Source organism: Dipodomys ordii, unplaced genomic scaffold, assembly GCF_000151885.1.
Source record: "Dipodomys ordii isolate 6190 unplaced genomic scaffold, Dord_2.0 Scaffold145, whole genome shotgun sequence".
In the NCBI taxonomy this organism is placed as follows: Eukaryota; Metazoa; Chordata; class Mammalia; order Rodentia; family Heteromyidae; genus Dipodomys; species Dipodomys ordii.
This window is the reverse complement of record NW_012267361.1, coordinates 60,042-74,259: the sequence shown is the minus strand read 5'-3', so window position 1 is coordinate 74,259 and position 14,218 is coordinate 60,042. Positions and strand designations below refer to the sequence as shown.

The 14,218-nt window shown below is 34.6% G+C and overlaps 1 pseudogene; it reads right to left on the bottom strand.

Annotated features, from left to right (window-relative positions):
- Positions 1 to 11,343: 11,343 nt before the first annotated feature.
- LOC105997409 lies at positions 11,344 to 11,835 on the bottom strand (annotated as a pseudogene).
- Positions 11,836 to 14,218: the final 2,383 nt, after the last annotated feature.

The window sequence follows — 14,218 nt, the reverse complement described above, 5'->3', positions numbered from 1 at the left end:
AATGTAAACTAGTGGAACCACTTTAAAAAACAGTTTGAAAATTCCTCAAAAAGATCACATAGAACTATCTTGTGACCAGCAATAACTAGTCTCAAAAATCTACCAAGAATATTGCAAGTCAAGAGACAATAAATTCATTTGTACAATAATGTTTGTTGTTGCACTATTCATGATAGGCAATTTGTTAAAGTGGGGAGTAAGACTAAGGGGAAGGTGGCAGACAAATAAAGGGTGAAAAGAGGGTGGAAATGAAATGAGGTAATACACCAATGCTTATTTTACAAAAATAGGAAAATTGAGGGAAAGGTTGCGGTTGGGAGACATTGGAAGAGAATGATGAAATTGTTGACACGATTAAGATTTATTATACTTATATACTACTTTGTTGAATGAAACTCCTTTACACAACTACTTAAAGATGATAAAAATAAAATTAAAAAAGAAAATGGAAAATAGTTAGACCTAATATACAATATAAGAATGAAATTTTATACACTATATATATATATATATATATATATATACACCCAATGTATGTGTACATACACAAATGTGTATATGTATATGTGTGTGTTAAATTCCATTATGTAGGCATATATACTGGAATTTAACTCATCTATCAGAAAAAATAATATAATGTCACTTTCAGGGAAATGGGTAGACCTGGAAAAATTATTTTTAAGTAAGTCAGGCATAAAGGTATGTAGCCCTCTCATATGTGGAAGTTACACCTAAATTACAAGATTATATAAACATCTACAATGTTTGATAAGAAATGTACTCATTACTGGCCCATGTAATTGTAACCCCTCTGTACAGTATTTTCACAATAAAAAAAAGAGGAACCATGAAAAAAAAGATTACATAAACATCTGAAGGATTATATGCATATAAAGTATGATATACACATGAGAGGTTTTCAATGGCATAAATCCTGTGGACAACTCAGGAGTTTGACAAAATGAATACCAGGAAACAGAAATATAGATTGTCAGGGTGAGATGATCTAGGAGAGGAAGAGCAGAGAAATGGAGAGAGGAAAGGTGAGCAATTACGGTCATTATATGCAATTAACACATATGAAAATAGATCATATAACTTGACAGTTTAAGTAGGGTTGGGAAAGATGGGCAGAATGATGGAAAGTGTGATATTGATCAATATGCATTGATTTGTTGAATTGAAAATGATTTGCACAACTATTTAAAGATATTTTTAATATCACAAATTTTGAAAAAATAACTTTACTAAACTTGTTCCCAGTGAATATTTTTCACACATGAAATAATAATTTAATTAGAAATAAAGCTAAGAATGTATATGGTTGTAAAAAATAATATATATAATAGAATATATATATATTATATATACATATAATAGAATACTTTTCTCTAATAGAATCAACCAGGGTTTCTAGGACAAGTGGCTGAATGCAGGTGCATATTTAATGTATGTTTGTGTGAAGATCTGTATTTCAACAAATACTTACATAAATAGTTTTAAGCATATCAGTAAGGATGTAGATTTGTCAAATGTACTGAGGACCCAACGTGAGGTTTGGCCATCTTTTGGTCAAAGATCAAATAGTTTGAGCAACAACGTAATTAGAGATAGTATATATTAACTTATTTAGTAAATATATGTCTAAACTGACCTAGATAAAACATCTGATAATTTATTGGTGAAGATAACTTTTTGCTACTGTAAAATTCCAATTAATAAAGATAGAAATAAAAGGGAAATAGAAGGCCACCATTAGGCAAAAATAATTGATGACTCAATCAGATAAACTTAAATAAGTGGGTAAAAGTCTGAGATGTAACTGGACTTTTGTAATGTATATCACCCAAAATATTTCCTGACTATGAAAAACATATAGGAGAAATTAGCCAGACTCACCTTATTGGTTGTCATCAGTACTGAAACCTAGCAACATCATGAACCCCTTGATACAATTAACTAGTTAAGGAAATACCCTCATTCCAGTTCCAAGGAAACATCAGACAAATCCAATGTAAGAAACAGTCCATAAAATTAAGTCATCAGTTTTCCTCACAGGTTGACAAGACTATGAAAGATAAGTAAGGGCTAAGGAAGTTTTCACAGTTTAAGGGGGAAAAAAGGAAAAACAATGAAAAATAACAAGAAACATGGTACAGTCTATTAGCACTTATAAAAGGCAGTTTGAAAAAAACTGGTGAAATGTGGGAAGACTGTAGTTTGATTAACAGTATTTGATTAATGCGTCAATGTTGATTCCTTTACCATCCCTATAACTTTTCCTGACTCTAAAATGAGCTCAAAAGAAAATCTTTCCTTGATAGAAAGAATGCAATTTGAAGACAGTTTACCTACTAATATTAAAAATGATAAAATCATCAATATGTACTGATGGTTACATTTAACCATTATTTCACATTAGAGCACAAAATATTAACTAATTACTTTATCAATGAATAACACAAACATGTCAGTCATGCTGGTCTGTTTTCCTACTTAATTTAATTATTGAGACTCTAGGTTCCTAGATTGGTAACTGGTAACATTTTTGGGGTGAGAGGGTATGGCAGGACCAAGTTTGAACCCAAGTCCTCATACTCATTTGACTTACTTGCTCATCACTTGATTGCACATCACTTGCTTGCTCAACTCATGCACTTAAAACATTTCTCAAGCTTAATATTTTACTGGTTATGTTAAAAACAAAATGTAGTAAACTTTTTCTACATGGGGTACCTTCAACTATGATTCTCATGGTCTTGGCTTCCTGAATAGCAAGGACTATAGGTGTGAGTCCCCTGCTGTGATGATGAGATAATATGTTATACTGGACTTTGTTCCTTGTGTTAATGAATAAGAAATAATCTGGCTTTGCAAATTTTAAGCAGGAAAAAATAAAGCAATGACAAGTTGAAAACAGCTATGAAAATGAATTATTTCAAGGCAATGGAAGACTATCCATAATCATTAATACCACATATATATATATATATATATATATATTCCATTCATATTATATAGCTTCCTAAGCAAAATATTTTCAATAATATATTGGTTTATGGCATTTTTCTAAAGTAATACTTAAATAAAAAAGCATCTAAGCCAAAATATTTTTCTCTAATATTTCAGAAAACAGAAAGCATAAATAGATAAATAAATACTGTCTTTTAGCCATACCATGAACAAAATTAATCCAATATGACTAGACTCTTTGTGAGGTGTTTTCTCTTGTTTGCATTTGAGAATTTCATTTCCTAACTCTCTTGTATTTATAAGCAAAATTCAGAGTACTAATAGAATCAAAGCTCAACTGCTTTTCTTTTGAGAGTCAGGATATTATGAGCTTATAGTATGAATATTTCTCTCTTCAAAAAAAGAATGAACTCTTATCTCATTACTGAAATAGGCCTTTCCTTTTTTAATGGCAGGGAAGATGTATTGCAGGAAATCAGTAGGGCTCATTTCTGCCTTATTGCTGCTGTTTGACGGTAATGAGGATGAATATGAAATTGCAAATATGGTATAAATATTAGATGGAAACCGTGATGTTACCATTATTCAAATTATCTTTCATTATTTTCAGCTCAGTAATTTTTTATAGTCCATGCCTGAAATAGCATTACACAATCTACAATATATATTAATTGAGACTGTGTCAGCAGTTAGCATTCTATTAACTAGTCTAACTTTAAAGGGATTTAATTTTTGCTACCACGATTCTCTGGCATCAGTACTTTTACTATATGCCTTCAATTGCTAAGATAGTGTGCTTGACGAATGTTTTAACTATTCATCATTTATTTGTTTATTTTAGGAATCTCCATTAGTACTTTTATCATTTGTTTGTTTTTATTAAGTAGTTGTACAAAGGGTCTTCAAGTTATATGTATAAAGCATCTTAATCATGTCCACCTCTTCCATTCTTCCCATTGCGACCTTCGCATCCCTACCCTATAGTCACGTAGTTCAATTTTTACAAAATGTACATTTAATATAATTACTGTACTTTCCCTTTCTCACTCCTTTTATATGACACCCATTGCCCTTTCAGAATATGTTTCTGCTTCCTGGTGTTTATTTTGTTAAACAGTTTCTTAATTGTTCAAAAGAGTAACATCACTGGACTCCTCCACTAAGTATACTTTATTCAATGAATTGTGTGTGTAGACATATAACCTTGTATATGTTATTATGCATGTTTGTATTTTTAGATCTAACTTTTCTATAGGAGAGAAAATAAGATTTGTTTATCTCTTTAAGTCTGACTTACTTCAACAACATAATTCTTTCTAGATGTATCCATTCCCTACAAAAGACATAACTAATCGATGAGAAAAATTCCACTGTATATATGTACCACATTTTCTTGGTCCACTTATCAATTGTAGAGCACCTGGGCTGTTTCCATAACTTGGCTATTGTGAATAGTGTAGCAATAAATATGAACAGGCAAGAACCTTTACTATGTCCTGACATAATATTTTTGGTAGATGCCCAAGAGTGGCATCACTGGATTATGGAATAGTTCTAGGTTTAGTTGTCTGAGGAACCTCCAAACTACCTTTCAGAGTGGTTGCACTACTTTATATTCCCACCAACAGTATACTAGAATTATTTTTTCTTTATATCCCATCAACATTTTTTTTGTTTATATATATATATATGCACATATATATGTATCCATATATATACACCTATATATAAACATTATATGTATATATACATATAGGCATATATATATAAACAAAAATGTTGGGGGGATGTATATATACATATATATGTGTGCATATATATGATATATATATATATATATCATATATATGAACAACTCAGGGACTGAGTACTGTTCTTGAGCCTCTTTGTGCTCAACTCTAGTTCCACAGAGCCACTTTGAGCTTTTTCTGAGAAGTTTGTTGGAGATAAAAGCCTCTCACAAACTTTTTTTGCCAGACCTGGCTTCAAATTGCAATTCTCAGATCTCAGCCCCCTGAATAGCTGGGATTACAGGTGTGAGCCACTAGCACCCAACTTGTTTGTATTCTTCTTTTTTTTTTTTTTTTGGTCAATTGTGGGACCTAAACCCTGGGTCTGGGTGCTGTCCCTCAGGTCTTCATCTCAAGGTTAGTGCTCTACCACTTGAGCCAAAGTGCCACTTCTGGCTTTTTCTGCTTATTTGGTGCTGAAAAATCTAACCTAGGGTCTCATGCATGCAAGCCAAATACTCTACCACTGAGCTACCTTCCCAGCCCCCTTGTTTGTATTCTTGATGATTGTCAATTATACTGAAAAACCTAAGCAACTCCATGTTACTTAAGACCCCATCTCAGTTCTGCGACTTAACTCGTGGCCCACTTTAGCTCCAATGCTAGGAATTTATGACAGAAAGCCATGCACAAACAATTCTTGGAGCCATAGATGGCATCTGCTTAAGGCAGGTGTTTGCCCCCGAGTGACTTTGCCCCTGAGTGACCATGAGCTAAGAGTTTCCGTTAAAACCATATAATGTTCCTACCAACCGGTTCTTCAGAGCCCAAGGCTCTGTCATGCATACTGTTGGTCCAGGTGTGACTCATAACCCTTTGTTGTCAAGTTATGGACCAAGGATATTTTTCTGTAAAGGTCAACCAATCATATTTGCCAATCTTAGCTTGCTTTAATTTTTTTTAATTTTTATTTATTTTTTATTGTGAAAATACTGTACAGAGGGGTTACAATTACATGGGCAAGATAATGAGTATATTTCTTATCAAGCATTGTAGACTCCTCCTTTGTTTCCCCTTCCCATCCCTTCCCAGCCTCCCCCTGTCTCCCTACCCAATCCTCCCCCCCCACCAAAGTTGTAAAGTTCATTTCGACATGACAACTTGTACTTCTCATTGTTGCAACAGGTCCACCTATATCCTTATATAAACGACTTGTTTTTCCCCTTCCCCTCCACAAATTATACCGACATCAAATACAGTGAAAACAGGGGGTTATACTGTGGGGGAGGGACATACAAAGCAACAAAGAAATAATCTTATAAATGCATTAGAAACAAATGCATGAGAGAACAAAAAAACATTTGAATACATACCTTAGGGTTCATTTTCCTAACATCACGTTATCCGACCTTTTCTGCTTGACTCATACATATACTAGATATTGCAAATAAGCGAAACCATGGGACCTATGTTTCTTTGGGCTTGGCTTACTTCACTTAATATAATTTTTTCCAAATCTTTCCATTCCTAACAAATGGGGCAATATCACTCTTTCTGATGGAGGCATAGAATTCCATTGTGTATATATACCACATTTTCTTGATCCATTCATCTACTGACAGGCATCTGGGTTAGTTCCATATCTTAGTTATAGTAAATAATGCTGCAATAAACATAGTTGTGCTGGTAGCTTGCTTTAAATGTTAACCATTATGTAGTTTCTTATGTAAAAGTTCCTTAAAGTTGTTTGTTCAATACTATAAAAACTGTGCTGATTCTATGCTCAGGGCCTCTTAGTGTCACCGGTTACTGAGTGCACAGAGGACCAAGCTCCAGCTTAAAATAAACGACTCTTTGCTGTTTGCATTGATTGTGGTCTCTGGTGGTCTTTGAGGGGCATCTGAAAACAGGGTACTTCAATACTAGCATGAGATAGAAACTCAATGTTATTTTGATTTATATTTTCTTTATGGCTAGGAACTTGAACATCTCCTCATGTATTTATTGGACCACCATCTTCTTCTCCTTCTCCTTTTCCTTCTTCTTCTTTCCCCTTCTCCTCCTTCTCCTTTCCTCCTTCTTCTTCTTCTCCTTCTCCTTCCCCCCTCTTTCTCCTCCTCTTCTCCCTACTCCTTCTCCTTCTCCTCCTCCTTCATCTTTACTTAGTTCGTTTACCTATGTATTAATTGAGTTAATGATTTGGGTGGTGGTAGTTTCTTAAGCTATTTGTATATTCAGTCCTTTTCTGATGTATATCTTGTAAAGAACTTCTCCTATTCTGTAGATTGCCTTTTTAGTGTAGTAATTATTAGTTATACAGAAACTTTTTAGCTTGATATACTCACATTTGTCAATTTTCTCTCCAATTTGCTGAGCCCCTGGAACTCTACTCAGGAAGTTTCTTCCTGTGTCAATATGTTCTGCGGGGGGCATTGACTCGCAAGACCCCATCTAAGTTCCTGTGTGTCATGAGGGTGCATGCTGTCATACACTCCTCTTGGGGAAAGGGGAATGCCCTTCTTCTCTGCAGGGCAAATGTCCTGGCCCAGTGCCAGGCTCAGGTGATGTTTTTTGGGAAATTCCATCCGTGCTCCTCCTAGTTAATTGTGTAGAACTATGCATCAAAATTTCTATTGTGTTTTTTAAATAGACTCCCCACCTGCACCTTGCTTCCTCTTTTGTTACCCTGAATGAAAGGTTGCTAATCCTCCATATCCCCCAAGAGTTGTTTTCCTTCAAGGTCTTCCTGTCCTGGGGTTGGCCTTCTATGCCCTATATAAGTGTATGATGTTTTAATAAACTTTGTCTATACCAACATAGTATGGTCCCTTTCTGCCTACAAGACACAGAGTTACTGGGTCTCGCTATGTGAACAGCAATAATGTTCTAATGTTTCTCTTATTCCTTTCTGTAGTAGTTTCAATATTTCAGGCCTGACATTGATCTCTTTGGTAAATTTTCATTTGATTTTAGCACGAAGTGACAGACAAGGGACCAATTTTAGTTGTCCAGTTTCCCCCAAACAATTTGTTTAACATGCCATCTATTTTTCCAGCACGTACAAATATATGTATTTGGCTTCATTGACAAATATTAGATCGCTGTAAGTGTATGGATTTGTTTTGGAATCTTCCATTCTGTTCCTTAGGTATTCAGGCCTGGTTTTGCGCCAGTATTAAGCTATTTTGTTGCAGCCCTGAATTAAAGTTTGAGTCTGGAATTGGATACCCCCAGCATTGCTTTTTGTGTCCAGGTTTACTGTGGCTATTCAGAGACTTAGTCTTTCCACATGAATTTGTGGATTGTTTTCTCAATCTCTGTGAAGAATGACATTGGGATTTTGATAGCTATTCCATTAAATTTTTAGATCACCTTTAGCAGCATTACCAATTTCATGACATTAATTATGAACATGGGAGGCCTTTCCATCCTTGATATTTTCTTTCATTTCTTTCTTAAACATTTAATATTTTTCACTGTAGATATCCATCCCTTCCTTGGATAATTTCTAATTGTTGTTGTTATTGTTGTTGTTGTTGTTGTTTTTGATACTATTGCAGATAGTTTTCCTGATTTTCCTAAGTTTCTGCAGACTCTAAGTATACCAAAATCTTTTCTAGGAGTGGGGGGCAAGTAACTTTGTGTTTTGCTACTTGGTCAGTTATTGTTCAGGTCTTAGAGCTCGGAGGTAGAGTTCTTTAGATATACAGTTACACCATCTGCAAATACAGATAGCTGGACTTCTTTCCCTGATTGAATTCTTCTTACGTCTTTCTATTGCCTTATTGTTCTAACAAGGAATTCTACTATTATATTAAAAAAGAATGGAGTGAATGTACATCCTTGTCTTGTTCCTGATTTTAGAGGGAATGGACCTAGGTTTTCACCATTTAGTACAATATTGCTTGTAGGTTTGTCCTAGATATCTTTTATTAGGTTTTAGTATGTTTCTTCCATTCCTAGCTTCTCCAGACCTTTCATCATAAATGGATATTATATTTTGTGAAAGGATTTTTTTGTTTCTACTGAAATGATCATAATTTTTCTTGCCTGGCTCTATCAATGTGATGTATTACATGTGATTTATATATTCTGAACAATGCTTGGATCTCTGGAATGAAATTAACTTGAATATAGTATATGATCCTTTTTTTGGTGCCAGTCCTGAGGCTTGAACTCAGGGACTGGGTGTTGTCTCTGAGCTTTTGTGCTCAAAGCTAGTGTTCCATCACTTGTGTCATAGCTCTACCTACGGCTTTTTGTGGAGAAGAGGGGTAGTTAATTAGAAATAAGAGTCTCACAGGCTTCCCTGCCTAGACTGGCTCCAAACTATGATCCTCAGATCTTAGCCTCCTAAGTAGTTAGGATTACAAGTAGACCCACAAGCACAAGCATTATTTTGTTTTATTATTTTGTTTTATTTTTAAGAAAAACACCTTTATTCATTCAATTCTGGAAGTTCCTTTTCATTGTAAGAGTTTGACTTGTACAATAGAATGTATCAATTTTAAAAAATCAGGACTAAGTCCTAGATGTACATTTCAGCACCACCTTTATTAAGTTCTTCTTCTACTGCATAGGGGTTTCTATGTAAACTACTTGAAAGTCCCTCCCTTAATTAGCAATGGATCAGACAGCAGAGATGAGATTTAAAGAGTCAAGGTTAAACAGTAACCGCAACCAGCAGGAAAAATAAACTTATGAGTTTGAATCTCATTATGGTATCTGTCAGATTATTTTAGGCTGTGAGGAAGTAAGATGCAAGGCAATGCTGATGTACCTTTGAGCAACCTTTTATGTTGAATTCCATGGTAGCAATAAAACTGGAGGTGGGAGAAATAGGAAAATCTTAAGCTACTCTGAGTCACAGGGTTTGTGGGAAAACAGGCCAGGCAAGCAAAGTGACAGTATAGAAAGGAGGAAATCCATAACTGGAGAAGGAATAATCAGATAAAAACTTCATCTCTTGCACAATTTTGACCAGGAGACTGACACTGAAGGTGATAATCAAAGTAAGAAGTTACAGATTGTGCTGAGCCAGACAAACAAGTGAGTGTCTATGTAACTGCCTATAAATCACATAGTAGTAAAGTGAGCACCTTGGATGATTTGAAGTGGATAGTGATTTGCCTAAAGTCACATAACTAAAATCTAAATCACTTCCTCCTACTCCAGTAATTTCCATTTCATGGCATGATTTCACTGCAAATATTTTTAAGTAATGATTCAAATTCACTGAAGAAATTGTTTTCATGAATGGCAATTCATCTTATTTTTAAAGCATTGGATGTTTAAATATGGATGAAAAGTTAATTTAGCCAGACTTGAAGAGTCTAAACTTACTTCATTATTTAAAAGAAAAAAAAATACTATGCTTTCTACTCTTTTCCACCTCAACTTCTAAAGATTTTTGGTTTTGTTTTTTAAGTTCTAGTAAGAAAAAACAAAGAAGTGAGGCTCTTGATTTTTGGTAGGACCACCAAACAATGAGAACTGATCTTATTGAGTTATCCAAGAACTCTTTCTGCTGGTTCACAAAAGCTCAACTAAAAGCATGACATGGAGATGCACGAAGATGCAATCAGTTGTGCTGTCAAAGCTCAATGAAGCACAAAGTTTCATGGGAGGCCTGGTCTCATAACCTGGGTCTCCCCATCCTCTGCTACTTTATAACTGGCTCAAATTATCTTAATTACCATGACTAAAATTAATGTGATTTTTCAAAGACAGACTAACAGGCTAGACAGAGCAATCAGACACAGGGGGACTACATTTAATTCCCATGGGAATTTTTTTAAGATGTTAAAATTGTTTTGGATCACTATAAACATTTAGTAGTGTGGGATTAATGCCCCCAAATGGTTGCTGGGATCCTCATTTTTATACTGAGCCTTAGCAGGAAAAGCTAAGAGAAGTCTTACAGCAATTTACCCAATGTAGAAAAAGTCAATGGTCTTTTAATATTTTTCATTTCCTTAGGTTTTAAAAAAATTTCCCACATTTTCCCCCTTTTTATAAAAAATATATCTTTGGAAGAGTGACCACAACTAATAGCAGTAGTCATGAAGGATGACAAACAATGGGACATAAGAGCAGGAAACTTGAAGATTAGGCCAAAGGAAGCCCATCCATATGTGTTTTTCATTGTTGCAGAAAAACCAACCATAAAGTCTCAATTGAGGCTGTAATGACTCATTAATCCATTGATATAACTAGATTAAAACATGAGAGGGATGATTCCAGAGCTTGGTGTTTCACACTAACATTCACAATTGTTAAGAAAATCAGGAAAAAAAATCGACTTGCCTGCACCAAAACCTGAGGCATGAAATCTCAGATGTTCAGTAATTTTGTTTTTTCCATAGGCATTCCTAGTTCATAAACCAAAACTCAGGGAATACTGGCACTTAAGAGGAAAAACTTTCCACTGTAATTTTAAAATAAGAATGTAAGATAAAAGTTAACAGTTTTCAGGGAAAAAATAGATAATGCTAAAACAAATGCTTTATTTAGTGTAATGTACAAAAATCACTACTTTTGCCTTAAGAAAAAATTATAAACTATTTACATAATTATACACTTTGTCTTTGACTTCTTTTTCTTCTTTTTCCCATCTTTGCTCATTTTTTTCTTTATGTTTTCAGATTTCTAGAACTGATGTATAGAAAACATTGTCCACACCCTGTCTTGTCTTTGCTGAGGTCTTAATGAAAGGAATTCCATAACTTCTTGCTAAATCCTGAGCCTGCTTTTTGTCTACTGTTCTCAAAGGCAAATTACATTTATTTCCTATTAGAACCATAGGTACATCTTCAGAGTCTTTGACTCTTTTAATTTGTTCTCTATAATGGTAAATATCTTCAAATGACTTAGTATTACTTATGGCAAATACATACAGAAAGCCCTCCCCAGGCTTCATGTACTGGTCCTTCATTGTACTGCATTCCTCTTGACTTGCTGTGTCGAGAATGTCCAGGAGACAGGTTTCTCCATCAATTATTACTTGTTGTCTGTAGGAATCCTCTATGGGTGGGTCATATTCATCCACAAAGTGATTTTGAATTAGCTCAATCTTCAAAGCACTTTTGCCTACGTCACCAGCTCCAACTACCACAAGTTTATATTCAATCATTTGAGTCGCCAAGCCTCGGCCTCCAGCCACTTGCCTCCAGTGTCTACAGCCTCCAAACTCGCTCTGAAATGGCATGGGGGGAGTCCGGACTCCTCTGTCCAGCCCCTGCCATCGCTGCTACTGCCGCCGACACTGATACCACAGCCGCCGACACCGCCACAGCCGCTGCTGCTGCTTCCGCCTCACAGAGCCAATCTTGATTTTGTTTTATTATTATATTTAAGTATTTATATAATATTATATTTAAGTAGTTATACAAAGGACTTGCTTTTAACAAAGAAGTTTATGAACTCAATATATCTTGATCAACCTCATGCATTTCAATATTACCACTCATTCATCCGTGCCCATTTCTTCCCTCACATTTCTTAATTTTGTAGTATATACACTGCATTTTTTATTGTTTTATACCCTCCTCCTCTTCATTGTGACACCACTCTTCCCTTTCCCCTTGTTTTGTTTTACTGACTTCCTAAAGAATTACACTATTTGAGTTCTCCTTTGAATGTACCATATCTCAGTTAATACATTTTTATTCACTTGCCTAACACCCTCTGTATTTACATAAAACAGGCCTGAAGACAAATGAAACAGAATAAAAGAACCACAAATAAGCACACTTGCAGCCATTTAATATTTGATAAGGGAGCCAAAAAAAATAGTCCGGAAGAAAGACAGCTTCTTCAACAAATGGTGATGGAAAAACTGGATATCCATATGCACAAAAATGAAACTAAGACCTTATATATAATATGCACCAGGTAAGAACTTTCTGTGTAAAGATCTAAAAGTACAGCAAACAAAGAAAGACTTGGTCAATGAGAATGCATCAAATTAAAAAGTTCTGCACATCAAAGGATGTAGCCAATAAGATAAAAAGACAGCCTACAGAATAGAAGATTTTTGCCAGTTCAATAAAAGACAATAGTCTAATATCCAAATATAAACAGAACTTTAAAAAATTAAATCCCCAAACCACCAACTCAATTAATAAAAAGGTGAATGAGCTAAAGAATATCTTCACAGAAGAAGTAACAATGGCCAATAGACACATGAAGAACATTTTCTAACAAAAAGAAAATTAATGATTTTTTGATTAGTTATTGACTTTAATTAGCAATTATTTTATTAATGAACTTTTCATAAATGTTCATTGAAGATATTGGTCTATAGTTTTCTTTATTTTCCAGCCTCTGCCTGCTTAGGGGATGAGTATAATGCTGGATTTGTACCATTAAGTTCACTAGTGATCCTTTTTTTGCTACTTCATGGAAAAGTTTAAGAAGTATTGGTGTTAGTAGTTTTTTGAAAGTATTATAGAACTCAGCTTTGAATCCATTTGGATCTGGACTTTCCCTTGTATTGAAAGCTCTTTATTGCTTTTTAGTCACGTTGTGATATACTTTATATGTATTATATATATATATATATATACACATATATATATGCATATGTTTAAGTGATTTATATTTTCTTGGATAAGATTTGGTAGCTCATATGCCTCTAGAAATTGATCCATTTTTTTCTGGATTTTCAAACTTATTTGAGTATAACTTTTAAAAGTTATCCCTTATAGTCATTCCTATATGTTTGTTATGAATTTCCTTTATTTATTTCAAATTTAATTGATTTGATTTAATTAATTCTTTTTTGGCCAAAATAGAAGTTTATTTAGTGTAGTTGGTTGTGTGCTTCTGAGATTCATTTAACTTTACTACTATAATTTTTTCCATGGATTAGTCTCTTTATTAGTATGAAGCAACCTTCTTGTGACTTCTTACTGATTTTAGCTGCAGTTTATTCTATCAGATATCAGTATATGTACTGATGGCTGTCTGCCTGCACAATATGTTTACTTGGAGAGCCTTTTTTGTTCACTGGAATTTGTTGTTTTTTTTTATTTTAATTTAATTTTATTTGTGAACATACTGTACAGAGGGGTTACAATTACATGGGCAGGATAATGCGTACATTTCTTACCAAGCATTGCATCCTCCTCCTTTGTTTACCCTTCACATCCCTTCCCAGCCTCCCCCCTCCCCCCCAATCCCAATCCTTCCCTTTCCCCCCCTTACCCCCCTCCCCCGCACCGACGTTGTAAAGCTCGATTTGGTCATGACAACTTGTACTTCTCATTGTTGCAATAGGTCCACCTGTAACCTTAAACAACTGGTTTTTCCCCATCTTCTCCACAAGTTATACTGACATCAAATATAGTGAAAGCAGGGGTTATACTGTGGGGGAGGGACATGCAAAGCAACAAAGAGATAATCTTATAAATGCATTAGAAACACATGCATGAAAGAAAAACCATTAAAATACATATCTAAGGGTTCATTTTCCTGACATCACATTATCTGACCTTTTCCGCTTGACTCAGACA